Source organism: Triturus cristatus, chromosome 7 (genome assembly GCF_964204655.1).
Source record: "Triturus cristatus chromosome 7, aTriCri1.1, whole genome shotgun sequence".
Classification (NCBI taxonomy): Eukaryota; Metazoa; Chordata; class Amphibia; order Caudata; family Salamandridae; genus Triturus; species Triturus cristatus.
The window spans coordinates 310,741,358-310,769,173 of record NC_140590.1 but is presented as its reverse complement, the minus strand read 5'-3'; the positions used below and the strand labels follow the sequence as shown (position 1 = coordinate 310,769,173).

Genomic DNA, 27,816 nt, shown 5'->3' with positions numbered 1-27,816 from the left:
CTCCCATCTCTCTTTGTCCTCTAGTTTTTGACCCACCCATTCCTAAAAAAATCAAAATAGCATACATCATTTTTTGCTCCTATGACTGCGGATAGCTTCTTTTGTTCAAGAATAACGATGCCTTTTTTGCATAGCGCCTGCTGCATTGAGCGGGCCCTGCAACGGAGCTCAGAGAGGTTCTAAAAGCAGAATGTTTATTTCCGGAAGACAATTAAACGCGGTGATTCGATATATAATTTTAAAATATATTTTATAGTATTGCAGTGTTTAGCTGCAACATGTACCATAATGTAGACAAAACAAAGCAGCATCTTTAAAGTGCGTATAAGTCCTGTAAACGTCATTTATTTCGGCGGGTACTTATCACTTTGGCTTCGTTTCATCTTGTGGAAATGAAATTCCCATGGTGCATCTTGCACTATTGGGTCTGGTCATTATTTCCTCCTAATCCAGGAGTTTATGAAAATATCCACTGTTCAGTTGCACTTGTCGGCGCAGTGTTGTTGCTTCGTAGCACTATAAGCAACATATGCTGTATTTACTCAACCGGATCGTTCTAATGCTCCTGTCCGTCAAATGAGCGAAAATCCGGTTCCAATTTCAGCAGCAGACGCACCAACCCACAGAGCTTTCCTCACCATTAATGTTTTCTTACCAAGTTTAACGAAACAAGGGCCGGGTTGGAAAAATGCGCCGATTTCGAGGAGCCATTTAAAAGGGAAATTACGGGGTCTTGGGGAATGGCTCATGCCCTGAGGGTGGTGTCGCCACGAGAGCTATGCCGGGAATGTCGCTGGGTTGTGACTTCATGTGAGAAAAGAGCAGGTAATAAAATGCAAATGCGGTCTTGATAAGACAAGCAAGTGAACACCTGGCCCTGCCTAATAAACGAGCATTTTTTTATTCACAGGAATGACACATTTTATAATTAGAAACCAGGGCCTGCATTCTTTACCTGGGACAGACGCAGATCGCAGCTCCCCCTAAATGTCGCCCCAGTTCCCTGTCTCCAGCCCCAACACACTTTCATGGAGGAAACATTTTTGGAAGGGGGCGGGGAGGGGCTCTGAAATCACACTGCATATTAGTAAAAGAGGTCACCTTCCGCTGTTTGCCTTCCTGTAGTGTGAGTCCCACATCTTACTCTGTGAGTAGTTCTGCGTTACTCCAGGCTCGGTCCCTTTGCACGGGCGCAAAGTGGTGCAAATGGCAGTGTCAATCAACTTTTGCAGAAAAAAAGTTTTGTGTGGTGTTGAAAAGTCGACACAAACACTCCACAAAACTGCTTCAGCTCACCTGGAACCAAGCACCTGTTAATAAATGCAAAGTGGATGTAAAGTTGCGTAAACTCTGCAAACGCCCTAAGATTCCACACGAGGCTAGATCGACTTAAGTGGAATGACCTAGCTTTGTATGGAATGCCTGCACTAGTTGAAAGCAGAGTCAAACAATAGGCAAAAAGAAATCTGCACGAGTTATTACAACTAATGCCTGTGAAAAAATAACATACCATTGGATATAACCATAGGCCCTTGCCTGCGCATATAAATATGCACGGGAGGGTGCCCCTCATGTTTAGATTGCCTTGGCACCACGCTGCAGAAATAGCGTTTTGTCTGGGTGAACATGAATGATGTCATCATTAGCGAGCAACTCTCGGTAAATATGGTGCTGCAATTTTACCCCAAGGCAGGGCCACTGGCATTATGCAATTCTGCGGCCATGGCTTTTTTTCGAGGAATTATGGATTTTCCGCTCTTGCCACATAATCCATCTGCTGCGTGAACTTCATATTTTAACCCCCAAATATTGTTCCTAACACAAACCTATAAAAAGTTACTTAAAAGGTCACAACATGTTCCACCTCGGTCTCTCCTCACCCTCCACCTCCGTCTCTCCTCACCCTCCACCTGTCTCTCCTCACCCTCCACCTCCTCACCCTCCACGTCTCTCCTCACCCTCCACGCGTCTTTCCTCACCCTCCACGCGTCTCTCCTCACCCTCCACACGTGTCTCTCCTCACCCTCCACACGTGTCTCTCCTCACCCTCCTCACCCTCCACACGTGTCTCTCCTCACCCTCCACACGTGTCTCTCCTCACCCTCCACACGTGTCTCTCTTCACCCTCCACGTGTCTCTCCTCACCCTCCACGTGTCTCTCCTCACCCTCCACACGTCTTTCCTCACCCTCCACACGTCTTTCCTCACCCTCCACACGTCTTTCCTCACCCTCCACACGTCTCTCCTCACCCTCCACACGTGTCTCTCCTCACCCTCCACACGTCTCTCTCCTCATCCTCCACACGTGTCTCTGCTCACCCTCCACACGTGTCTCTGCTCACCCTCCACAGGTGTCTCTGCTCACCCTCCACACGTCTCTCCTCACCCTCCACACGTCTCTCCTCACCCTCCACACGTCTCTCTCCTCACCCTCCACCTCACCCTCCACACGTGTCTCCTCACCCTCCGTGTCTCTCCTCACCCTCCGTGTCTCTCCTCACCCTCCACGTGTCTCTCCTCACCCTCCACGTGTCTCTCCTCACCCTCCACGTCTCTCCTCACCCTCCACGTGTCTCTCCTCACCCTCCACACGTCTCTCCTCACCCTCCACACGTGTCTCTCCTCACCCTCCACACGTGTCTCTCCTCACCCTCCACATGTGTCTCTCCTCACCCTCCACATGTGTCTCCTCACCCTCCGCCTCACCCTCCACATGTGTCTCCTCCTCACGCTCCACAGGTGTCTCTCCTCACCCTCCACACGTGTCTCTCCTCACCCTCCACACGTGTCTCTCCTCACCCTCCACACGTCTCTCCTCACCCTTCACACGTGTCTCTCCTCACCCTTCACACGTGTCTCTCCTCACCCTCCACACGTGTCTCTCCTCACCCTCCACACGTGTCTCTCCTCACCCTTCACACGTGTCTCTCCTCACCCTCCACACGTGTCTCTCCTCACCCTCCACACGTGTCTCCTCACCCTCCTCCTCACCCTCCACATGTGTCTCCTCCTCACCCTCCACATGTGTCTCCTCATCACCCTCCACATGTGTCTCCTCCTCACGCTCCACAGGTGTCTCTCCTCACCCTCCACACGTGTCTCTCCTCACCCTCCACACGTGTCTCTCCTCACCCTCCACATGTGTCTCTCCTCACCCTCCACGTGTCTCTCCTCACCCTCCACGTGTCTCTCCTCACCCTCCACGTGTCTCTGCTGCACGCCACACACTGCTGCACGCCACACACTGCTGCACGCCTCACACTGCTGCACGCCTCACACTGCTGCACGCCACACACTGCTGCATGCCGCTGCACGCCACACACTGCTGCACGCCACACACTGCTGCACGCCACACACTGCCGCACACTGCTGCACGCCGCACACTGCTGCACGCCGCACACTGCTGCACGCCACACACTGCTGCACGCCACACACTGCTGCACGGCACACACTGATGCAACCGGCACACTGTTGCACACTGCTGCATTACTCACTGCTGCATGCTGCACGACACTGCTGCATGCAGCACACTGCTGCACGCAGCACACTGCTGCATGCCGCTGCACGCCACAGTGCTGCATGCCTCACACTGCTGCACGCCGCACACTGCTGCACGCCGCACACTGCTGCACGCAGCACACTGCTGCACGCCGCACGTCACAGTGCTGCATGCCTCACACTGCTACACAAAACACTGCTGCACGCCGCACACTGCTGCACGCCGCACACTGCTGCATGCCTCACACTGCTGCACGCCTCACACTGCTGCACGCCGCACACTGCTGCACTCCACACACTGCTTTTATGCGAGTTTATGCTACTGACATTGTAAATGACAATGCCTTTTATTTGTTTTAAAACCAAAACATAAATAAAACGCATTGTAATTTTACAATGCCAATAGCTCAAACTCTTATAAATGCGAGACCTATTGCATTGCAAATGCTTGTTTTTAGGACATGTGCCCTGGTATCTGTGGGTGCGCTTTCATGTGCGACCTCATTATGACCCCTTTAGCGCACTCTGAGATACTTTAAGCATAAACAACTGACGATAAAAGCGGCTATCCGAAATTAGAAATGAGCACTATACATGAAGAATTTGAACTGGAAGGTGAAGCTCTCTGCTGGTCGCCCTTGATCGCTCTAGGTGACCTTGAATGGCCTAAACCGCCATGAATGGCGAGGTCATGTATGTAAGCCATCTGCTTGTGAATGCCCCTAACACTGTGGACATATGCAAAAAAAGGCATTGACATCACAGTCTAAATTATTTGAGGCAACATTACTATGAAGAAGGCCTATTGGAAGCTTGGCTAATTTGGTCTTTCTCCAGCCCTCCCATTGGCTACCACTGCCAGAACGATCTTAGGCCACCTTTTTAGGTCTCGCTGAGCCCAGCGCATGCGCTGGCTCGGAGAGACATTTTGTAGTCAGGAATTTTCAAGTGCTGCCTGTGGCCTAAAGCTTCAGTGCACGTGAGCGTGCACGCGCGCAGCCGCCAATCACTGCTGCGCGCGCACCACTCACGTGCTTGCCACACAGCGCTCCCGTCCAAGCGATCGCGATCACTTTCGCTTTGATCGCGATCGCTATTACTTTAGTTTTGCATACAGTCATTACTTTCGTCCTCGGTATAACTGTCAAGAGTATCTAAATGCAATGAGAGTTTAATATGGTAAATGACCTCGGACTAAAAACCTACGCGAGCACGCAGACTATATTATGCAAATGAGAAAGGCATCTCTCAATTGTAGTGGGCACTATATGTTCTCTCCCGTCTTTTTATTCCCCCCACCCCCCTTTTCTCGCATACAATTATGTGTTTTCGGCTCTTTCCGTCTCCCTCTGTTGCTTATTCTGTCACTCACTTTGCTCACCACTCTGTCTCTTACGCTTTGTATCTATCCAGCTCTTTCCATTCTTCTTTCGCTATCTATTTGTACTGATCTGGCCTGCCGTCTTTTTCATCAGCACCTGCCGTTATTTCCATCGCTCTTTATCCACTCTCCCCCTTGACTAGTCTGTCTCTTTGGCGGTTTTCTTTTAAGATACTCTCTCTCTCTCCTTCTACCCCCTCTGTCAATCATCTCTTTGAATATGTCTCGACTCAATAATGTTTCTTTATCTGACTCTACTGAAAGCAGTCTCGTGTCTCTGCCTATGCCACACTCCCTGCTCACTCTTCCTTGTCCTGCAGCTGTCTCTCTCCGGTGCTGACACTCTCACACCCTCTGAACGTAAATGAAAGGGGGTCTGCAGGAAAGAGGCATCAAATAAACAGGTCACAGAGTGACGGAGAAAAATGTTTAGGGGGTTTCTTTTTTGACATTTGAACTACTCTGTCTCTATCTAGCCCCCCACCCCCTCTCCTTCGCCCCCTTACCTATATCTCTTAATTTACATCGTTCATTGCATTGGCCCTCCCGCCCGCATCATATCTTATGTGGATAGGGCCCATCCTTGGCTCTACAACCACGTGTCTCTTTCTATTGTCCTGCCCCTTACTTTCACTTGCTCTGGGCAGCCTGGCGTCAGAGGACGGCCGAGAGTTGGCTTCGGGCCTGGCAGGCTCCGAAGTGCCCTGGTGCCCTACATATGCCATGTGGCTTGCCCAAATCTCGTGTGGCTGGTTTTACGTGAGTGTGCAGCTCACATGAAAAAATCTAATTTGCAACAAAAAATGACTCTGCTGAGACACTTTCTGGTCAGAGACACTTTCTGGTCAGAGCAATATCTAATGGACAACAATGACATGAAATTGCCAATCACGAAAACCAGCAAATTTCGCGTAAGTTGAAATTTGAGAATTTCGCTAGCGCAAATAGAATATCGCCCAGGCCTAGCACGGGCGAGGTCGTTCTGGGACAGTTGTCACCAGCTGTGTGCCTGTTACACGAGGGCTTTAGGGACGAGGGTGGAGAAAGACATCTGGCGGAGGCTCCCTGCCCCAGCCCGACAGGCCTTTCAGAGGCCGCTTCTCAGTCTCTCTGGCACAGTCCATCAGTACCCGGGCCTTTTTGCAAAGTTTATTTTGAACTGCACCCTTCGGCAGGTCCACATTGGCACATCTTACTTGGCAACATTTTCTTGAGTAAAACTGTGAGCTCCTAGCTGTCAGCTAGCTTCATGTGACACCGATGACTTTCAGCGGGTTTTAGTTCTCAGACCGCTGTACTAAGAATGCTGGGACTTGTAGTATTACCTCTTCCATTTATATCACCAGTGCATTAACCAATTGAGTGATTCTACCCTGGAATCATACACAGATTACCGCAGAGAGTGGCCAAATGTCACCTGTGCGAGTTTTATGTAGCCGTGGTGTTCATCTGACATCACTAAGCATGCTAGGACGTATAGGTCCCAGCATGCTTAGTTTCTATTTATTGAATGAAGAGGATTGGTTGAAAGTTACTTTAGCCAATAGGTGGGGGTGATATTCTAAAACGTCCCACTGGCTAGTGCATCTTCTTTGAAAGTCTCTAAGGAGGAGACCTCTGTTACTTAATTTTGTCTTGGGACAGAAGTCCGGGCTTTACGTCGATGAGTCGTAAGGCATATGTCGCTGCTGTCTTGGTATTGTCTGTGGTGGGAGTTAGATCATCGCTTGTGGATGTCCAAGCTTGAAATGTTCTATTTTTGTGCATTGCCCCTCTTTAAAAAAAAAAAGTACATTTTTATACAGTTCATTTTAAAGCAAAATTGATGCCTGTTCCATTGACTGCTAGAATGCAGCAATTGTCCCGTTGGACTCCTGTGTCGCGAAACCTCTCTGTGACTCGTATGGAACGTCATTGAATTCTTCACTACATTACGGAGCAATATATACAGTGTAATTAATAATAGTGCTAGGAAAAGCTGCCTTCTTGTGAGGGTTCAGTGCACCGAAGCATAACTTGGGGCTAGTAGTAATTTGTGATCTAAAATGAAGTTTAAGATGGTAAAGTGCTCTTCCAGTGGAGGAAAACCGAGAGTATGCTCGATTTTACGCAGTGTTTACTTAACCAAAAACGCGCAAGTCCAGAGGCGCAAAGTTTTCCTTCAGAGCACGCTGCTGATGCTGCTGAAGGCTGCGGTTGCAGTACACCAAGCCTGCCTAGTCCAGATTGCACTTCATGGTTTCAATGACTCTTTGTTTGACCCTACGCCTCCTGGCTCCTAATGTCACTTGCAGGTTTTTATCCATTCTTTATATCTTTCAATGCTTCCTATGCTTTGGTTTCCTCTTGATTGTCCCTTTCTTTCTTGCTTTTGGTCAGAGTGCATTGATGAAAGAACACACACTCGCTAGAAAACCCAGCACAAATTAAGCACTAGATTTATACAGCACTGTGAATTGAGGATTAAGGATGGTGAAACTGGTGTTTCCAGGCTAAGTGCAGATAAGTGGACCTTGAAGTGTGAATAACAGGTCGAAATGTTGTGGATGTTCACAACTATTCCCAGTGGAGCATTCCACATATAAAATGATTCTCAACTAAAGATGTACAAACCTGAAAAGAAATGTAAAACAGGCAAATCTTAGGTTCACACAAAAGGAAAATAAAAAAATGTGACAAACTATAACCGCACACCAAAAGGTAGGAGAGAAACATAAAAGTAGATTTAAAAAATAACTCCATTGGCACACTGAAAACCCCTTTAAATAGAAGGAGAAATCTTGTAAACATCAACACTTATCAGAGGAAAGAGAGTTTTAATGCAACAAAGGTACTGGGCAGGCTCTGGCTGTGATATCCTATAAGCAATGAGCAGATATACCATTTTGTCTCCAATAAATTGTCTTTATAGTTGCCACCTACAGCAAGTACCCAATCAAAAATGAGAATATGCCTTTAGAATGCCAGTAGGTCTGGGTTGAAAGTGCTGACACAAGGTGAAAGAGTGTTAGCACATTAGAGATAGACACTCTACGAAACAAACATTGTCTCCAAAGTCTTTGTAAGATCACGACTGCATTCTTGGTGTAAGACGTCTCAAATTATCAAAAAAAAACCTAATGGGATGGTAAGGACTGTCTCATGCTGTCGAGCGCTGTCAAGGGATACAAAAAAGCATGTACTGTTAAAAGAGGCAACACATCCTGACTTCGGTATGTAATGCAGGTGTGAGGTGAACAATTCAATATGCAAATAGTTTTATGCACCAAGTGTATTTACTCTTTGTTTGTGATTCTCCCCCGGCCCCCAATGCAATAGGTCTCGCAATATAAAAGTGTGAGCAGTTGGCATTGCTTATAATAATGCAACACTAGCTATTGGCATTGTAAATGATAATTGCATTTATTTATGTGTTTGTTTTATAAAATAGATTTAGAAAAAGGCATTGTCATGAACAATGCCAATAGCTTAAACTTTTGCAAATGCGAGACCTATTGCATTGCAAATGCTTGTTGTGGTTTGTAGTGTTTATTAAAAACCCTAAATAATACTGATTGTTATACATTCTGATGAGGCTAAGCTTTGGTCTCGGGGCTCTGAGTACTGGATTTTGGCCGATGCAGAGGTGCTGTAAGCAGCTTTTGGTGGGTGACTCTGGCCAGCTTTGGCAGATGGCTCATCTTAGGCTGGAATTCTTTACACACCAGGCTATCAATATATTTAGGGTATGGTTAGTGAAATGATATGTTGTGGTACAAGGGACCAAAAGGCAACACTGAGAGAGAAGATATATGGGCACTTTTTAGGACAATGTGAAGGTGGCGCATGTGGGGCTAGGAATTAAGCAATCGGAAACAAAACTTTGTTAAAGCATGTTTATTAACTTGAAATGAAAAGCTTTGTTGAGAACAACATGGAGCCCTCTTTTACACCGAGGGACTACATAGTAATTGCAAAAACATTATTATTTTTCAGTTTGTAACTATTACAATAAAAACAAACACAAAGAAGACTAGCCTTGCATTGCCAATCACAGAAATATCTAAGATAAATCAATAGTCCAACAAAACAATCGATTCTTCCCTGGCCCTTTCAAATAATGGGGCACATGGGTCATAATACAAGCTGCTTGAGTCATAACAGACAGCAGTTAGAGGGATTTAAAATATAGCAAAGTTTACATACACGCCTTACCAAATGAAAATGTATAATTAAGGTAAAGCATTTGTACAAACTGTAGCACCAACTAATCAACTACAGTGCTGAGGTTATCCTAGCAAGAACACCGAGATATTTTACAACCTTTGCTCCAGCTAAGCTGCTCTCCACAGTTAAGCACATTTCATAGCAGAGACACAGTATGGAGGGTCCGCCTAGTGATATCATCAGCAGTGGCCCATCATTAGGAGTGGTGGGGTCGGGTGGGTGCGGGGTTTCGATGGACGATGACGAGGGAAAATTATTTGTTTAATTTTCCCTCGTCATCGTCCTTCAAAATCCCTCACCCAACCCCACCACTCTTACCTGCATGGGCTACGGCTGGGAGGGGGTCCCACCCTTTCTCCTTTTGCCAAAGAACAAAGAGTGTCTGTCAGGCTGAGCAAAGATAAGCCTGAAAGGCACGCTTAGTGTGTGGGTCAGACAGCTAGGTGCTGTACAAGCACTAAAGGTCATATTTAATAGTCCCTTGTGCAGCCAGAGCGTCACTTTTTGTGGTGCTCTGGCGGTGCAAACGACAAAACCATATTTACGAGGCCATGCAAAGCTCCCCAAGGGAGGTGCAACAAGGAGATATAACTTTATTTCTCCGTGTCATTTCCTCTTTCCATCTGTGTTGCACTCTACCCCTACATACCTGGCAGCGGTCAGCAACACACATAGGAAGACGAAAAAGACTTCCATGATTGTTATTGTGCTGCCCCTTCCTGCACAAAATCAATTCTGCTGACAAAAGAGGCACCCTTGTTCCATGGTGCAAGGTAGCCTGCACTGCCCAGCTCCCAAACAGTGCAAATGAGGCCCTAAATGTGCAAGCACCTACCTGCCTGAGCAAAACTTGCTGGGCTGAAGATTACACAGCCTGGTGGGCTTAGCCTCAGGCTTGCATTGTCTACTCTGAGCCTACCCCCATGATGAAGGGGAGCGTCATTGATAGACTCAGACCTGGGAGCTTCGGTTTTAAGCCCTGACGTGCCCAGTGCTGAGCGTCCATCAGTGATGCTCATCATAGAGTGATGTGAGGTCAGCCAATGAGAAGCGGCAGCTGGATCTTACCTCCACCGCTTCCTCCAGTAAACCAAGGCTTCCCTCCCAAGATCACTCCTTTGGCCGGTGAGTTAACATTTTGTAATGTTGGGTACGAGCATTTGTGTATGTATGAATGTTTGTGTATTTGGCAATGCATGCATGCTGTGAATGTGAGTGTGTATATGTGTGTGTGTGTGTGTGTTTTTGGCCGCTCCACCCTAGTTGCATATCATGGGCTGCCACTGCACTGCTCTCACTGGCTCCAATGTTACCACCATTCATCCCTGAATGCCTGTGTCAGTGAACTATACTGTAGAAGGATGAAGTGGCTGGTAGAGGTGTGTTCTGAAAGGGGTATCAGATAAGGGAGATAGTAGCTGCTGGTAAGAGTTGTAAAACCCTCTCCTGTCCTCTCTCTTACCTGAATATGTGTGTGGATGTCCGTGGAATATGGCCACCCTCACTCCACATGTGGTTGGTGCCAACTGTGCTTCTGACCAACTAGCTGTTGCTATTTGCTGGGTGGTGGACAATAGATGAACGAGCATCACTTTTACTGCCCCTTAGGTAAGAGTCAACACCATGCAAAAAGAGGCCTCAGTGTGCAACCTCCCTCTCACTCCTACATTATAATGTGGTTTTCTTTCACATTACCCACAGTTCTGACTGGACCTAGACAAACACAAGATACTGCAGCAGTAACAGTGCCCACTGGAGGTGGTGTCCAGAAGATCATTTTCAAGTGAAGCAACTCTTCGGTAGAGTTACCAGTGGCAGACGGTATGGTACCAGAAGATTGTAAATAAAATATTATCTGATAGAAATATTGTGTTCTAAATTTGGGGTGGGTCGAACTCGCAGAGTTTTACTCCGCGGAATTCTGCTTGGTAACATAATAAATTCAGTGAGATTCCATGGAGTTCCGCCCACCCCTAACAAATGTAAAATGACAACATTTGCCACAGAATGCTTTTGATGGTCAAGTCTGAAGATGCGGTAAGGAATTATCTGGCCCTTGGCTTAAAAGTAATTGCACTGAAGGTAAGAGGCTTGCAGAGAAGTACAGTGTCACAAATACTTGTACTACAAAATATGCACAGAAGGCTGGTGTCCAACTGTCCACTGACACACACGACGATAGGTGTATTCGTAAAAAAAAATTGATTTGTATAGCGCTTACTTACTACCCCAAAGAGGCGTTCTGCAGAAAACGCATATATTGTCCCTTTGAGTTGTTCTGAAATGTGGAGTATTATACAAAGGAGAAAACAGTTTAACAGTTTGCGCTTAAACTCATGTTCAGCAAATGAGATGGCAGCGTTAGGAAGAGGAAGGAGTAACCAGTGAATCGCTATCCTGTGCGTAGGCTAACCCTGCCGCCACACTTCCTTGATGTCAGAGCTGGTCCTGGCACGTCCTCCGCTGTAGCGCCCAGAAGCCACGCCAATGTGAGGCAGCACTACACATCCAGTTCAAGGCACTGCTGTTTTGAGGCAGCTTCTAGCGTAAATACTTCAAAGTGATATACAGTGATATAAAAAGTTTAATTTCCCTCAAAATTAATGTAAGCATTGAACACCTAGTGACACTGTTGCACAATGGTCTTATGGCACCCGATCTGAAGACTAGCATAATGCAAGGAACCGGTTTTGGAAGGTACATTTGATAACTCTAAAGCTTTCAAAAAGGCATGTATTGTGAAAACTTCCTGGCACAAAGGTTCAAAAGAAATATAATCTCATTAGTGCACAGGGAAATACGCATGTTAACAAACGTATTGTTGAAAAATAAGCAGACACGTCAACATTATAAAATAATTTAACGAAGAATTCAATGAACAAGCATGGAAACCACCTTCAGAGAATCCATTATTTTCTATTTGTCGTCTCAAAACACATTTGCGCATATAAACTGCACCCAAATGCAGATGCATGTTCTACTAATGCACTGCAAAGTGTAAAGCAACAGCATGTTTCTTTATTTACAGTAGGCCGAGTTCTTGAAGCAAAACCAATACAAAAAGGGTAATCCTTCCAAAAGCAAACTGGCTTTCAAAAGGAATTCATACACCAAAATCAAGGTCAAGCAAATTCAACGCAGCAGATGGAAGAGCTTTGATATTTCAAAACCATAACGTGTTTATAAAGCAGGCACACCCAGATCTGGGAGGGGAAACAGCTCTGCACAGTTTTTCATTCCATTAGTGCTGCGGTTGTTATGAAAGAAAACGTTAGGCACCTGCAGAGGCAGGACAATGGCACAAGATGTTGGGTCTCGCGCAGCCGCCAAGAGGAGGTTTATTGGCAGATGACCTATTTGTCTATTGCTTCATCGTGGAAACGTTTAGCCATGTTTGGGGAGGATGAGTGCACGTTTAGAGGTGATTATTTAGGATTAGTGTGTGTTTTGGGGTGAAACATAATCTTTTTATTTAAATTTTTTTTTAAAAAAACGTTAACGGGTCATAGGCCACTAAGATAAGTTAAACGTTCTGTATAAACGGAAGAGGGTCCAATTCCTTAACTAGGGCTATTCGGTGGGATTACATAAAAGCTAAGGCGACTGTTACATTAAGGGGATTAAACTGCCTAATACACAGCAATGGCTGCACGCATAAAAAAATCAACCTGCAAATGAATAATTTCCTGTTGCAATATTAAAACAGAAATCAATTAAAAAAACACTCTTTCAAATAAGTCAAAACAAAAGTATTTGTGTATATGTTTCAAAACAGCTCTCATGAAAGTTAAGTTTAAGCATTTCCAGCTAACATAGGGTTTAGGGTTGGCTAGAAACTGGTTTGGCTATTCGAATGGTCATTTAATCAAAATCAGAATTAAAATGTAGTTTAGAGTAACAGTTTGGCTCCACTCCTGTGTTGCACGTTTAATTCACCAGCAGTTGTGTAAGTATGTCTGTTAAGTAGTGTCATTGCTTTTAGTGTCATTGTTTACTCACACTCTTTTTTTCACCAGTACAGTAGGAAGGGTTTTTGTGCAAATATAGTGAAAAGGGGTTTTACACTGGAAAATACTCTTATGAGTACTCCTTGCACTGCTCTGCCACATTATCCTGAGTGTAAAGTGCTTAACTAATGCACTTGACACTCAGTTTACTACTAAAGTAGCCTCAGGGCATTGTCTTTGTCCCTTTGCTGACAGTCATTATGGGCAATTATAGTGTTAGCATGCTTACCGAGTATTTCCATTGCTCATGACTGATAGAGATACTGATAACTCAGACTCCCTGACAAGTGCAATAGGGAGGGCTTTTACATTGTGAATTGTGATAAAAGGTATTTTTGAAGTATCAGCCCTGACCGGGCACTCATTTATCAATTGTTACTGTGTGTGCTCTGCTGAGTTCCAGCTTTCTAACCCACACCGCCTCTCTCACGGGTCCATGACCATTGGACATGTAGAAGACATGGCTGAAATGCCAGAGGGGGGCCCTTGGTTCACGTTGGTGGTTGAATAGTAGGGTGGGCACCGGACAACCAAAGTTAACAATTCCGATTGTCTCAGTTTGAGCCTGCCAGCCTGATTGTCTGGGACACTAACTCTGAACCTGTCAACACACTGCATAAGAATTGTATTTACCCCAATCACAGAAAAAACAGCCCTGCTACTTACTGTTCATTTGCCCCAGTGTCCGGTACTGTGGCGCCCCCTGCTCTCAGCAGCGGGTGTCACTGCTGAGAGACCAGCAGTAACCCATCGTGAGCCCTGCGCCTGCAGCAGCGGGTTCACAGCAACGCCGCGCGACGTGCCGCTGATTCCCAACTCTGAAGATGGTTGTTGTGTCCAACATTACATTATGTGACAGGACATGAAGTGGACAGGTGGACAATAAGTATTAGAGTAAAGGGTCTGGCGGAGCTAGTGTAGCTTGCTTCCTCTTCCTCCCTTAGAGATGATTGTGTGATGCACGGTGGCCTCTGCCAGAGCCGCTGCTGCTTCGTTCCAGTGGGCGGTGAAGGAGGAGGTCGATTCTTTGTTCTCTGCTGTGCAGGGATGCTCCATTGTAGCGCATGCACAAGTGTGTGCTCGTCTTCCCTATCACAGTGAAGTGATGCAGCTTTGAAGACAAGATGCACGGAGGAAAACCACTGTGCCTTGGGTGTTGTACTCAGTAACTAGTGTTGGTCAGACAGAGAAGCTCCTTGAAACACACTGCTGCGGGGCTCTTGATATGAGTTGGCATCGCAGCCCCTGGCAGCAGGGCATCATTTGTAAAAGAATACCTGCTGGCCCCAATTCTTCCTTGCGTTACAACAAACAAATGATGGACGGAATGCTGACAATGCAGACATTCTCCCCCAGTTAAGAGATCTGGGTTAAATCCATCGTTCTTTTGCCCACTACGCCACCCCAGTTTAGACATGGCCATATGCAAATCAGTCTTGACCCTGTGCCTCATGGGAACAGTCCAGCCCGAACTGCCAAAGCCATGTCTTCCCTGGACCGGAATCAAGCATCCTAGGACCGGTTTCTGGCTATCAGCCGTCATCAGCCAGGATAGCTTGACTCCAGTGGCGTAGTGAGCACGGGTCCCACGTCTGGGAATACCCATCCCACTTAGGGCGAAAAGCGTTACAACAAACAAATGATGGACGGAATGCTGACAATGCAGACATTCTCCCCCAGTTAAGAGATCTGGGTTAAATCCATCGTTCTTTTGCCCACTACGCCACCCCAGTTTAGACATGGCCATATGCAAATCAGTCTTGACCCTGTGCCTCATGGGAACAGTCCAGCCCGAACTGCCAAGCCATGTCTTCCCTGGACCGGAATCAAGCATCCTAGGACCGGTTTCTGGCTATCAGCCGTCATCAGCCAGGATAGCTTGACTCCAGTGGCGTAGTGAGCACGGGTCCCACGTCTGGGAATACCCATCCCACTTAGGGCAAAAAGCGTTACAACAAACAAATGATGAACGGAATGCTGACAATGCAGACATTCTCCCCCAGTCAAGAGATCTGGGTTAAATCCATCGTTCTTTTGCCCACTACGCCACCCCAGTTTAGACATGGCCATATGCAAATCAGTCTTGACCCTGTGCCTCATGGGAACAGTCCAGCCCGAACTGCCAAGCCATGTCTTCCCTGGACCGGAATCAAGCATCCTAGGACCGGTTTCTGGCTATCAGCCGTCATCAGCCAGGATAGCTTGACTCCAGTGGCGTAGTGAGCACGGGTCCCACGTCTGGGAATACCCATCCCACTTAGGGCAAAAAGCGTTACAACAAACAAATGATGAACGGAATGCTGACAATGCAGACATTCTCCCCCAGTCAAGAGATCTGGGTTAAATCCATCGTTCTTTTGCCCACTACGCCACCCCAGTTTAGACATGGCCATATGCAAATCAGTCTTGACCCTGTGCCTCATGGGAACAGTCCAGCCCGAACTGCCAAGCCATGTCTTCCCTGGACCGGAATCAAGCATCCTAGGACCGGTTTCTGGCTATCAGCCGTCATCAGCCAGGATAGCTTGACTCCAGTGGCGTAGTGAGCACGGGTCCCACGTCTGGGAATACCCATCCCACTTAGGGCGAAAAGCATTACAACAAACAAATGATGGACGGAATGCTGACAATGCAGACATTCTCCCCCAGTCAAGAGATCTGGGTTAAATCCATTGTTCTTTTGCCCACTACGCCACCCCAGTTTAGACATGGCCATATGCAAATCAGTCTTGACCCTGTGCCTCATGGGAACAGTCCAGCCCGAACTGCCAAGCCATGTCTTCCCTGGACCGGAATCAAGCATCCTAGGACCGGTTTCTGGCTATCAGCCGTCATCAGCCAGGATAGCTTGACTCCAGTGGCGTAGTGAGCACGGGTCCCACGTCTGGGAATACCCATCCCACTTAGTGCGAAAAGCGTTACAACAAACAAATGATGGACGGAATGCTGACAATGCAGACATTCTCCCCCAGTCAAGAGATCTGGGTTAAATCCATCGTTCTTTTGCCCACTACGCCACCCCAGTTTAGACATGGCCATATGCAAATCAGTCTTGACCCTGTACCTCATGGGAACAGTCCAGCCCGAACTGCCAAGCCATGTCTTCCCTGGACCGGAATCAAGCATCCTAGGACCGGTTTCTGGCTATCAGCCGTCATCAGCCAGGATAGCTTGACTCCAGTGGCGTAGTGAGCACGGGTCCCACGTCTGGGAATACCCATCCCACTTAGGGCGAAAAGCGTTACAACAAACAAATGATGGACGGAATGCTGACAATGCAGACATTCTCCCCCAGTCAAGAGATCTGGGTTAAATCCATCGTTCTTTTGCCCACTACGCCACCCCAGTTTAGACATGGCCATATGCAAATCAGTCTTGACCCTGTGCCTCATGGGAACAGTCCAGCCCGAACTGCCAAGCCATGTCTTCCCTGGACCGGAATCAAGCATCCTAGGACCGGTTTCTGGCTATCAGCCGTCATCAGCCAGGATAGCTTGACACCAGTGGCGTAGTGAGCACGGGTCCCACGTCTGGGAATACCCATCCCACTTAGGGCGAAAAGCGTTACAACAAACAAATGATGGACGGAATGCTGACAATGCAGACATTCTCCCCCAGTCAAGAGATCTGGGTTAAATCCATCGTTCTTTTGCCCACTACGCCACCCCAGTTTAGACATGGCCATATGCAAATCAGTCTTGACCCTGTGCCTCATGGGAACAGTCCAGCCCGAACTGTCAAGCCATGTCTTCCCTGGACCGGAATCAAGCATCCTAGGACCGGTTTCTGGACTGTTCCCATGAGGCACAGGGTCAGACTGATTTGCATATGGCCATGTCTGAACTGGGGTGGCAGAGTGGGCTAAAGAACGGTGATGGATCAAACCCAGATCTGTTGACTGGGTGTGAGTGTTTGATTGGTTCTGATGCTCCGTCCATCGCCAACCCCTTTTGTACCAATTCTTCCTTGAGCGGCTGCTGATGCGGCTGATGACTGTCAGGGATGCCAAATACCTAGACTGCATTTCACCTTATGCCTCTTTCTTCCACAAACATACTCTCCCTGCCCCTTTATCCCAATATTGTAGGCTCTTTTCCATCCACACTTTATTGCTTTGTCCCTGTTTTTCTGCCTTTCTCTTCCTCTTTCATTCCCCCTTATTCTCCCGTTCTTCCTCTTGTTCTGGGTCGAAGGCTGTTGGTTAAATATAGGTCTTGGTCCTGGTCAGTGGCAGCCGCCTTCAACCTTCAGCTCAAATTAAACACTGCCTGAGAGGGCGAACATCTGCAAGCACAAGGAGGTCTGGTGGAGGCGAGTGGTTGAACTGGTGCTTGGAGACACCGGTGAACACTCCCCGTTGCGCAGAAATGATGTAGATTATTTGACTGAGCCCGATGAGAAATGTCATGACCAAGAGAAGAGCCCTCATATTACAGGGACATTAATGCATCAATGAAGTGACCGTCCTCGGGGAAGAGCGGATGACACTGATGGCGCGCGCAAGTCAGACCGAAGGAGACGGGTTCATTCCCATCTCAAGTATGTCTGCCTATGTAAGGCTGGTGGGCTGGGAAGGAAAGGAGTGACGTCAGGCTGCTGCTGCTCCTGAAACAAGCGTGTGCAATGCAATCGGTCTCGCCTTTGGGACCTTATAAGTATTGACAAAGCTGACATTTTTTATGCAACGTGATATGCGGCTTCTACTGACAGACATAAATATATTCTCACCCTGCATGGTGATCTATTATGGCTGTGCTGCTTATGCAGAGGGGCGGCACAGACACAGCTCAGGAGCTGTCCAGGTGTTATAATACGAATGTACTGGTAATGCGGGGAGCTGTACAGACATGGCTCATGAGATGTACAGGTGAGGTTTTGCAGTTGTGCTCAGGGCCGGCTCTAGGGCGGTGCGATCGGTGCCACCGTACCGGGCGCTGGCTTGGGGTGGGGGCACCGTGTTCATCACTTTAAAAGCACCAGATGCCGCGTACTTTGTCCCCGCAATAAAAATGACAACTCCAGTGATTACTGCTCTTCCTGGGGAGAGTCCGGAGCTTTGTCTACTGAAAGTTTTGACTGATCGTAGGGCAGAGGGTTAACAAAGAGTGTATCCCATTAACATCACAAAGTGCATATAATATAAACAGGTCAATGAGTTATCGGTTTTGTCTGTGATCCTTTTCTTACTTGCAGTTTATAAGTTAAAATCTTAATATAGAGCAGTGAGCTATTAACAGCCATCACAACTGCATGCAAACTACAAGGAAAATATTAAAGCAATATATTTTTAGCCCCGACTTTCGTTGTCCTAATATTGCAAAAGGGGTTCATTTGGGTAGAAATCAATTATTTTTATTAACGAAAACCCCTAACAATGGTGTTAAATTTTAAATTCTGAATTTGTGCTTTTCCAGTCCAAGGACTCAAACTATACTGCCAACCAGTATGGATGGCATGTGCATCGTACCCCTTGTAGGCCTCTGTCTTATGTAACATTTACTATATACTGATTTTCACAGCGATGATTGATTGTCTCTGTGCAATGCATGTGTGATGTAAAGTTTTTTGACTTCTTAAACTGGCATGAGTGGCGCTATAAAACCAAATGAATCTTAGAGACAGTGGCTATGGAGACTTGAGGGACACAGTCAAATGGTGGTAGTGAGGGAATCTGTGGTAAAGGTGGTCATTGGGGGGCGTCAACAAACATTGTCGCACAGGGCGCCACCAGTGCTAAAGCCGGCCCTGGTTGTGCTGGTAATGGAGAGGGGCTGCACAGGCACAGCTCAGGAGTTGTACAGGTAATGTACCGTGGCTGTGCTGATAATATGCAGAGAGGCGGCATAGACACAGCTCAGGAGCTGTACAAGTGATATAATATGGATGTGCTGGTAATGCAGAGGGCTGCACAGACACAGCTCAGGAGCTGTGCAGGTGATGTTCTCCAGTTGTGCTGGTAATGCAGAGGGCTGCACAGACACAGCTCAGGAGCTGTGCAGGTGATGTTCTCCAGTTGTGCTGGTAATGCAGAGGGCTGCACAGACACAGCTCAAGAGCTGTGCAGGTGATGTTCTGCAGTTGTGCTGGTAATGCAGAGGGCTGCACAGGCACAGCCCAGGAGCTGTGCAGCTAATGTTCTGCAGTTAAGCTGGTAAAACAGCTCTTCCATGCACGTTAGTTAGTAAATGACATTGCAGAGTTGTGGCATGCTGGTGGCTTGTGACTGCCAGAAGTGCTCGATTTTTTTCACTTCGATTGATTTGCATATTTCAGATGCAAATACGGTTGCTTGCAGTTCTCATTTACAGTATTTAGAAACTGCAGAACGGGAACATATGTAAAACTGACCACCTGAGCTCAAGACACGCCATAAAAATTCTCACAGACATTTAATGCGCATCACAGGGCCGACAACTGCAGCTCACACAATACATACATAGAGCCTGGAAGGCCAGTGCCTGGGACTAGGCCACTAGAGAGGCCATCTCACTGTAGGTCCCAGTCCTAAGCTTTTATTTGATGGCACAGTGTATTCTGGGAGTTGTAGTCACCCGTGCTCCCATTGACCCCACCAGGTGTAGAAAGGAAGTGTCCTGGTCACATGGAGTGACATGGCTCTACATCAAACACACCTTTAATACCACCTGTCAGGGACCGGAAGAGAGAAACCAAATCAGGCCACCCCTCCTGCTCCCAGAGACGGGACCTCTCACAGGAGGGGCTCAGATTACCAATACTGAAGGTAACTTTACAAGCATCTGCCGCTCAGGGACACTAATACATAAACTTCGACAGGCGCTCGCTCGATTCTAGGCGCTCTGTGCAAACTGGCATCATCCAGCCGAACCGAGGAAAGGGTGATGCGCCAGATTTGTCCACTATTTTGTTTTTGACTCTCGAGTCTCATATGGTTGGATACAAAAAAACATGCATCTGATCACACACTGCTACTCACCCAAACACACTCTCAGGGCAACACAGAGAGAGCTAAACATGCTCACCATCATTGACTTAGTGACACTCCGGCAGAGTTTAAGTGCACACTGGCACTCACTTAGCGACTCAGGCTATATTCAGGTGTTCCTAACACTCCAATGGAGGCAAGGGTACATTAATGGAGCTAGCATCCAACACAGGCACAAGTGTCCACACACCGCGAGTGATAACATTCATTACATGATTTATGACGTCATCGTTAACATCACTGCTTGAACAATTCTTGCGGCACCTTCTTCCGAAGCATATGATATCACACAAGACATCACTAATAACATACGTGACAGGACTAATTACATCACTTGTGACTTTAGCAATGACATCACTGATGAAATCACTGCGTCTATATAAAGCAAGCAAATGCAAGCAAATGTCCAGCAGCCTAAGCCAGTGTTAGGGGCTTACAGCCTGGGCTAGGTAGAGGTCTCCCTATAGAATGCCACATACTCCCGGTGGAAAGGAATGGTGCAGGAGTGAAATCCCGGAGCACCAGGGTACCACGCGCTCAAATCAACACTCTGGGCCCCAATAATCAGGATGAGGTTCCAGGCCGATAAACTGTAATAGAGGGCGGGGGTAGGAAGGCTCCGCTGCTTGGTTTGCGCAGTGGATCCCCCTTACCTCTTACGTTGCTGCAAAGTGTCAGTTTCCCACTCAGGGGAGAGTCACCACTGGTCACTTGATGATGTGGACCCGGTTAGCGCCCAGGGCAGACGCTGGCACCAGGAGCAATGCAGGCAGGCTTGGTATCCCCCCTCCAGGCCGCCACAGAAGCCACGCCCATCAGCCTGCGGTCCTCGCTGTGGACAGTTAGGAAGACCTTAGTCACGGGCCCCCGCCAGGGCAAGCGGCCGCGACAGCCCCAACCAGGTCTCAGAAGCGTCAAAGTACAGGGGCAGGCTGCACCAGTCTCCACAGGAGGCCTGCCCCGGGAAGGCCCTGATAAGCCCTCCAATCGTTGTCGGGATGGGAGATAGAAGATGCAGCTCCCGAGCCCAGGGCAACTATTCATTCAGGCACGCAGATCGGGTCCAGGGTGGGCCAGCTTCAGCCCCAGCAGGAAGGGGGAGGCAGCTCCAGCACCACGTCCTTGCTACGTCTTCGTCAGGCCTGTCTCTAAATGACTGAACACTACTTTAAAACAAGCATTTGCAATGCAATACGACTCGCATTTACACAAGAGGTATTACATTGGAAATGGGAGTACGGGTGTCAAAGAAGGAACGAACGGGAGTGGGGGGGTGAGGGGTTGGCGAAAAATCACGGACTGCGTAAGGGGGCGGGGGGACACAGGGAAAACAATAGTGTTTGAGTAAAGGGGCCAATAGCCTCAGAAGTGTACAAATGACGACATGGACGTTAGGAGGAGGGACTAACAAGCCGAAAACCAATCAGAAGGCAGCATTTAGATGTAAGCCAAACAAAACGGTGGGCGGAGAGTGGGCGGAGCTTACACAAAGCTTCCCCGCTATAGTATATACTACATGCCTCGCAAAGCGAGCAGCGCATGTACTGTAACGCTAGGCGAGACCTAAAAATCATTACAGCTGGGGCCGAAGTGCCACATGCCAGGCTTGCAACTGGAAACATGATGAAGGTGCATGATGTTGTTTATCTTCGATGCACAATGTGATAGGAACAGAGGGGCCGGGGAATGCTGTACCAGCAGGCATGTGCAAGGGTTTTAGGAAGTAAATACATGGGCAGCCTGGGTCATAAGTGCCCCCTCCATATCTTTGTCAAACTCACTGCGGAAAATTTACCATCCTAGTTCATAAGCAGAGGAAGAGGACTGCGCTTATGCATGACTGGTGCAGGCCAGGTTGTTTTAAGAATTAAACACATCCGCAGCGTGTTTTCAGCTGTGGATTCAATGAAAACACGAAGAGGCCGGTTAAAGCCTTCAACATAGAAAAGGAAGACGCCCTAAATACCAACAAATTCTCATACTCCCCACATACTATCAGTCATCCTACCAACAGCAATCCACATCACTCACATAGAACGAGGCACATACGTGAGGGATGTGGGAAGCACTCCCACATCCCTCACGCACAAGAAGACTTGCATTACATACAATATTCTCATCAGTGTGTCAGTCACACACTACTGGAAGCATCCCCCTCCTATAAGTTAGGAGCCACTCACTACTCGATTCATTCTGAAACCCCACAGTGACTGGCAGTCACACACTACAACAGCACTCTCACACCCTTCAAAGACTAGCAAATGCTCTTTCACACGTCACCAGAAAGTTCTCACTGAAAACTGTAGGGGCCTCTTCAGTGGTGGGCAAGTTTGTGTATGTGGAATTGTGACTATGCATTGGATGAATGCAGAAATGAGTGAATAGGCAGATGAAGAGATGACTGAGTACATGAATGAAGCAGGAGTGACTGCATGATTGAAAGTAACAGCTTTCAGCTATAAGCCCTATTGACTTTATCAATGCTGGCTGATCACGTTGTGCATCGAAGATAAACAGCATTGTGCACCTTCACCATGTTTCCAGTCGCAAGCCTGGCATGTGACACTTTTGCCCCAGCTGTAATGATTTTTTCAGGAGCAGCAGCAGCCTGACATGACTCATTTCCTTTGCCACCCCACTAGCCTTACATAGGTAGATTTACTTGAGATGTGAATGAACCTGTCTCCTTCGATCTGACTTGCAATCGCCATCAGTGTTATCCACTCTTTCCTGAGGACGGTCACTTCATCTATGCATTAATGTCCCAGTAATATAAGGGCTGTTCTCTTGATCATGACATTTCTCTTTTGGCTTAGTCAAATAATCTACATAATTTCTGCAGACTGAAAAAAGCCATACCCCTAACCCAAAACTCAAGCATCTGTCACCCGTGGGCAAGAAAATTATAAAAAACTGTCCATTCAGGCTCCAAGATTAGGCACCATGCCATCTGTGTACATGTCACCGCAGTATGTGTATTAGACTGTGGTGCTGAAGCCGTACATGTGTGTCGGAATGTGCGTATGTCAGCCATTTTAGAATATGACTATCTACAACACAGACTATATGTGTGTCTGATGTGGATTTGGCTACTGTGAGGGCTTTGCTTTCTCAGATGAGGGCGGGCTCTAAAAGTATCTCTGTAGTATTTGCTTGTCAGGTTGCTTAGTACCAAAAAGTTACAGTCTAGTTGCTATCTGTCAGTCCCGCCATCATGCTAGTGTTTGTCAGATGTATGTGCACCAGACTGCAGTGCACGACAGCTGTGTTCCAGTCAGATGTATCAGGCTGCTGTGTATCAAGCTTCTGTTCAATCCTTTTGAATTTCTGCTGAAGCAAAACAATTATGGATAATACACAGAAGATAGGTTTTAGACCTGGCATCCTTGGCGTGGTTTCCTCTGACCTTTTGCCTTCTGACCTCCTGTTTGTAACTTTATGTTTGCTATCTTTAGGAGTCTGGCCATTTTACCACTGCTAAATAGTGCTAAAGTGCATATGATAGAGGAAAAAAGCGTGGCAGGGTATATGATGCCCTGAGTTGTGTGAAGTCACAGCAAACAAATCTGAATGCTCAAAGGATATATGTAACGGCCACCCACCTTCACCAGTTGTGTAGACAAAAGCCCACACGTATAGCCACAAAAAAGAGTTAATATCTTGAGCAATGTGTCCAAAATAATTAGAACAGTCCACAATGGTAGTTGCCACAGATTTCTTCTTCTGCTTTTTATTTTCATTTGACACAGTCCAACATAGATGTAGATTCTAGCCAATAAGGGTTTCGTCTATATGGTGTAAATCATAGACTTCTTCAGGGCAAACTGCAATCAAGCTTGGTCAGAGAGTAGTAGTATAAAAAACACAAAGGTGCAGTATCTCCATTAACATTGGAAAACATAATAATTCAGAGATCTATATATCAAGAAAGTGAAAACGCTCCACTAGCAAGGCACTAAGTTCTCAGGTTTCAATCATAAGTCAATGGGCGATATCCACGAGTCTCCTAAGAGAAATGACAGTCCACGTGGAGAGTGCTTCCCAGGAAGTACGACGTCTTACTAGATATTCGACCTCCCTTTTCAATTCGATCTCCCTTTTCTTCGCAAAGGTACAATGTTTCACTGCTGATATGCATAATGATCTTGGCATTCCAGTGATCATTGTTTAATGCGGCCTGACAAGTCAAGGGTCGCTGGTTCTTGGGTCAAGATCGCCGGGGTGACCTCCTCGTGGTGTTTGCCCGATCGAGCTCAGGCTGTGGAAGGCGGGTGCAGAGTGGTGCAGATTTGCGGTGTACGGCTGGAGCCACAGGTTGCAGGTGAACAAATCCGGTGTTCACAGGAGACAACGTCTTTGTGCTTGAAAGCAGGCAGGTCCTCCGGGGTTTTTGAGGTTGCTGGCTTCAGGACACACCGGAATTTCGCAGGCTGGTAGGGCTGGGGTCAAGTCAGTGGGCATCTTCCTCTTGTTAGCTTAGGCAAGGCGGTTCGGTACTCCTTATTCTTTTCTTGTTGCAGGTACTTGTCTGAGGAAGCAAGGTTCAGGGGTGCCCCTAAATACTAGATTATGGGGCATTACAGGTAGGTAAAAGGCAGGGACCAATGGGTCCCTTTCCTGGGGTAAGTACACCCCCTATTATGCCACCCTCCAGTGGGAGGGGGGCATGAGCATGTCCCTGGTTGGCTGAGTACCCCCATTTTCAAGATGGTGTGGATCGAGAGTTGTGCTTCACCTCGCCTCCCCGACCTGAGGGGTAAAGTTGGCAGAGGTGGGTACACCTCTCTTACTCACTTATTTTTCCCGCCGGTTCTCCCGCCCAAAGCGGGGGTCAGAACCAGTGGGTACCAGTTGCTGAAAGCAGCAAGTGGCCTGGAGAAATTCACAAAGGCGGCAAGCCTTTGAAGCTTCCCCTTCGTGAACCCTGCCCATCCTGGGGGAGGAGGCTTGGCACCTCGTCCCAGGATGTGCATTGTTTCAGGCCCCTGAGAGCAGCAGGCTCTCGACCCATGGGTCCAGAAATGTCTGGTGGAGGGAGCTGAAAGCAGCCACTCAACCTGGACACTAGAGGTGGGTTAGTTTTCAGGGGGCAGCTCTAAGTTGCCCTCTGTGTGCATTTTTCATTAAATCCCACACTGGCATCAGTGTGGGTTTATTGTGCTGAGAAGTTTGATACCAAACTTCTCAGTTTTCATTGTAGCCATTATGGTGTTGAGGAGTTCGTAATGACAAACTCCCAGCACCATATACTCTTAATGGCAGCACTGCACTTACAATGTCTAAGAATGGATTTAGACACTGTAGGGGTACTGGGCTTATGCACCTGTACCCTCACCACTGGTGTAGTGCACCCAGCTAAAGGGTTGCCTGACCTATGCCAGGGCACTGGGCAGCCACGGTTGGTAGTGGGAGTAGCTGCCGGGCGGTGACGTGGGGAGGGGGAGGGGCAGGGTGGGAAGTAGTAAACTATGGATTACGGAGGTTTTCAGTTAAGTACACATATAAATAAATAAAACGAATTTCGTTGCACGCACTGCATCGCATTTGGGGATGCAGTGCGCGCAACAAAATTGGTTTTATTTATTTATATGTGTACTTACCTGAAAACGTCCGTAATCCATAGTTTACTACCCCCCCTACCTGCCCCTCCCCCTCCCCACGTCACCGCCCGTTAGCTACTCCCACTACCAACAGCGGCTGGCAGTGGGTGGTAGGCATGGCACACAGAGATGTGTGCCGTGTCGACTCTTCACTTTGTTCTGCACCAAAACACGCAGCATGCAAAGGCAGTGTGTGAGTGTAGTGGTACAGGACCTCTAAAAGGCCTTCTCTGGTCACAGTGCCCTGGGTACCTGTGGTACCATTTACCAGGGACTGACCTGTTGCCAGAGATGCCAATTGGGTTTAGGCTTCAATGCAGTTTTAGGGAAAGAACATAGGCCCTGGGTACCTGATTGATTAGCAGGAGCCCAGGGCACACTCAGTCATCAGCAATTCAGCAAAAATGTGGGGGCAACCTTGCAGAAAGAGGGCACTTTCTCACAGGAATCAAGATACGGTGTATTTGCAAAATGTTTGGAACACTGTGTCCTTCAAGCTTGATTACCCAACAGCCAATGAATAGGATTTTTTAGTCTACTCAGCTGTGGTGGAGTTTGTGCCCACCCACTCCAGACATCTCTGGTGTTTTGTGAGTAAGGGTCTCTGAGAATAGCATGACTGAACTACTCAGATTCTACTGTTAAATAAGTACCCAACCAACATTGGGGACGTCATGTCGTATAGTTCCTATATGAACTATACAGGATCTGCTCGTTTGGATAACATAAACTGTGAGTTTGGTGGCAGACTGTTTCTGTGCACCCCCACCGGATATGTTAGCCTGTTTTGTATCAGATAGCTCACAGTGCCACTAGAATCTCCTCTTATCGGGGAAAGAATAGTTCTTGACGACCTCAGAACATGATAACCCCGATCCCTCAAAATCGTGGAAACAATATACTACCTTTCGCTCAGTCACTCGTGCTCAGAGAGATACACGGAATAAAGAGGTTGGGCTTTTTCAATAAGAATTTATTGAAGAGTTGTTATTCTAGTGTAGAATAGATAAGCTGCAACAACCATTAGACAGTAGCAGAGATATATGATTAGAAGCACTAAGAAAGTAAATGGATGGTATAGATTTACTATTTTGCAATAATCATGAATACATACAAGTATATAAAATACATCATAAAAATTGCGTACTCCTACGATGTCTCCCTAACTAGATGTACCTAAATGTACCTAGAATCTATGTAGGTGTTATGCCAAGAATACCTCTAGGTCAACCCCAATACCTTAGAATGAGAGAATATGGGACCCCATCCTGCTCTCAGGTTGGACACCCCACGAGGGATGTTAGACCACTGCGAGCTGGAGCGTCTGCATGAAGGAACCTCAGCATCTCTGGTCATTGTGTCAGCCGGGAGGTCTCGGTCTCCTCTATCTTTCTAATTAAGACATGATGTGTGTATACCCATAGGTCATCCCAGGGGTCCTTGCTGTGTTACTGTGTAGGCCTTAAGGATGACGTCGGGCCTGAACTTTATACAGAGATATTATACAGGAGATATTCATCCTGCTGTTAGTCCTGCTGTGCTTCCAAGAAGCCTCATGCATAATGTATGAGATTCGAACTAGGGAAAAACCTGCGTTCTCAATGCAGTGTCATATCTAGGTAAAAGGTCAGTCCCTAAGAACCGTTATGTATGTAATATAGGGAAGAATATAGGTGAAAGGTTGCAATGTTACCTGCGCCTACATAGGGTACCTATCTGGAAGATAACACAGCCGTTGATTCCCGAGAGGGGATACCTAATGTCTTACCTGCGGGGGAGGTTAGCTTGTTGAGTTCTGTTAGAACTGGGGGTCTCTAGTTGGCAATGGTATACACCTTTGTCCAAATAGGGGCCCTTGCTTTTAAGTCAGGATAAGGGGATTACATTGCTAGGTAACCACTGCTCACCCCCTTGGTAGCTTGGCACGAGCAAACAGGCTTATCTCAGAGGCAGTGTGTTAAGCATTTGTGAACATATACAGTAGTACAGTGAAAACACTACAGATGGACACCACACAGGTTTTATAAAAATAAGTATTCTTTATATAGACTTAACACAAGACCACAAACGACAAACACCCACAATACTGTATTTAAGATTGACTTAAAGATGGTAAAAGTTACTTAGTTCAAGTTGATGATAAATGCGACACAGTTCTCA

General features: G+C 47.2%; 1 protein-coding gene across 5 annotated transcripts in view; it reads left to right on the top strand.

The window, feature by feature from the left end:
• Window positions 1-27,816, top strand: part of LOC146809538 (galactoside alpha-(1,2)-fucosyltransferase 2-like) — a 94,166-nt gene that overhangs the window by 7,733 nt on the left and 58,617 nt on the right. For all 5 annotated transcript variants that reach the window (XM_085616365.1, XM_085616367.1, XM_085616368.1 and 2 more), the window contains exon 2: window positions 10,787-10,906. The gene's annotated coding sequence lies outside the window, so the exon portion shown is untranslated. The remainder of the gene's footprint in view (window positions 1-10,786; window positions 10,907-27,816) is intronic.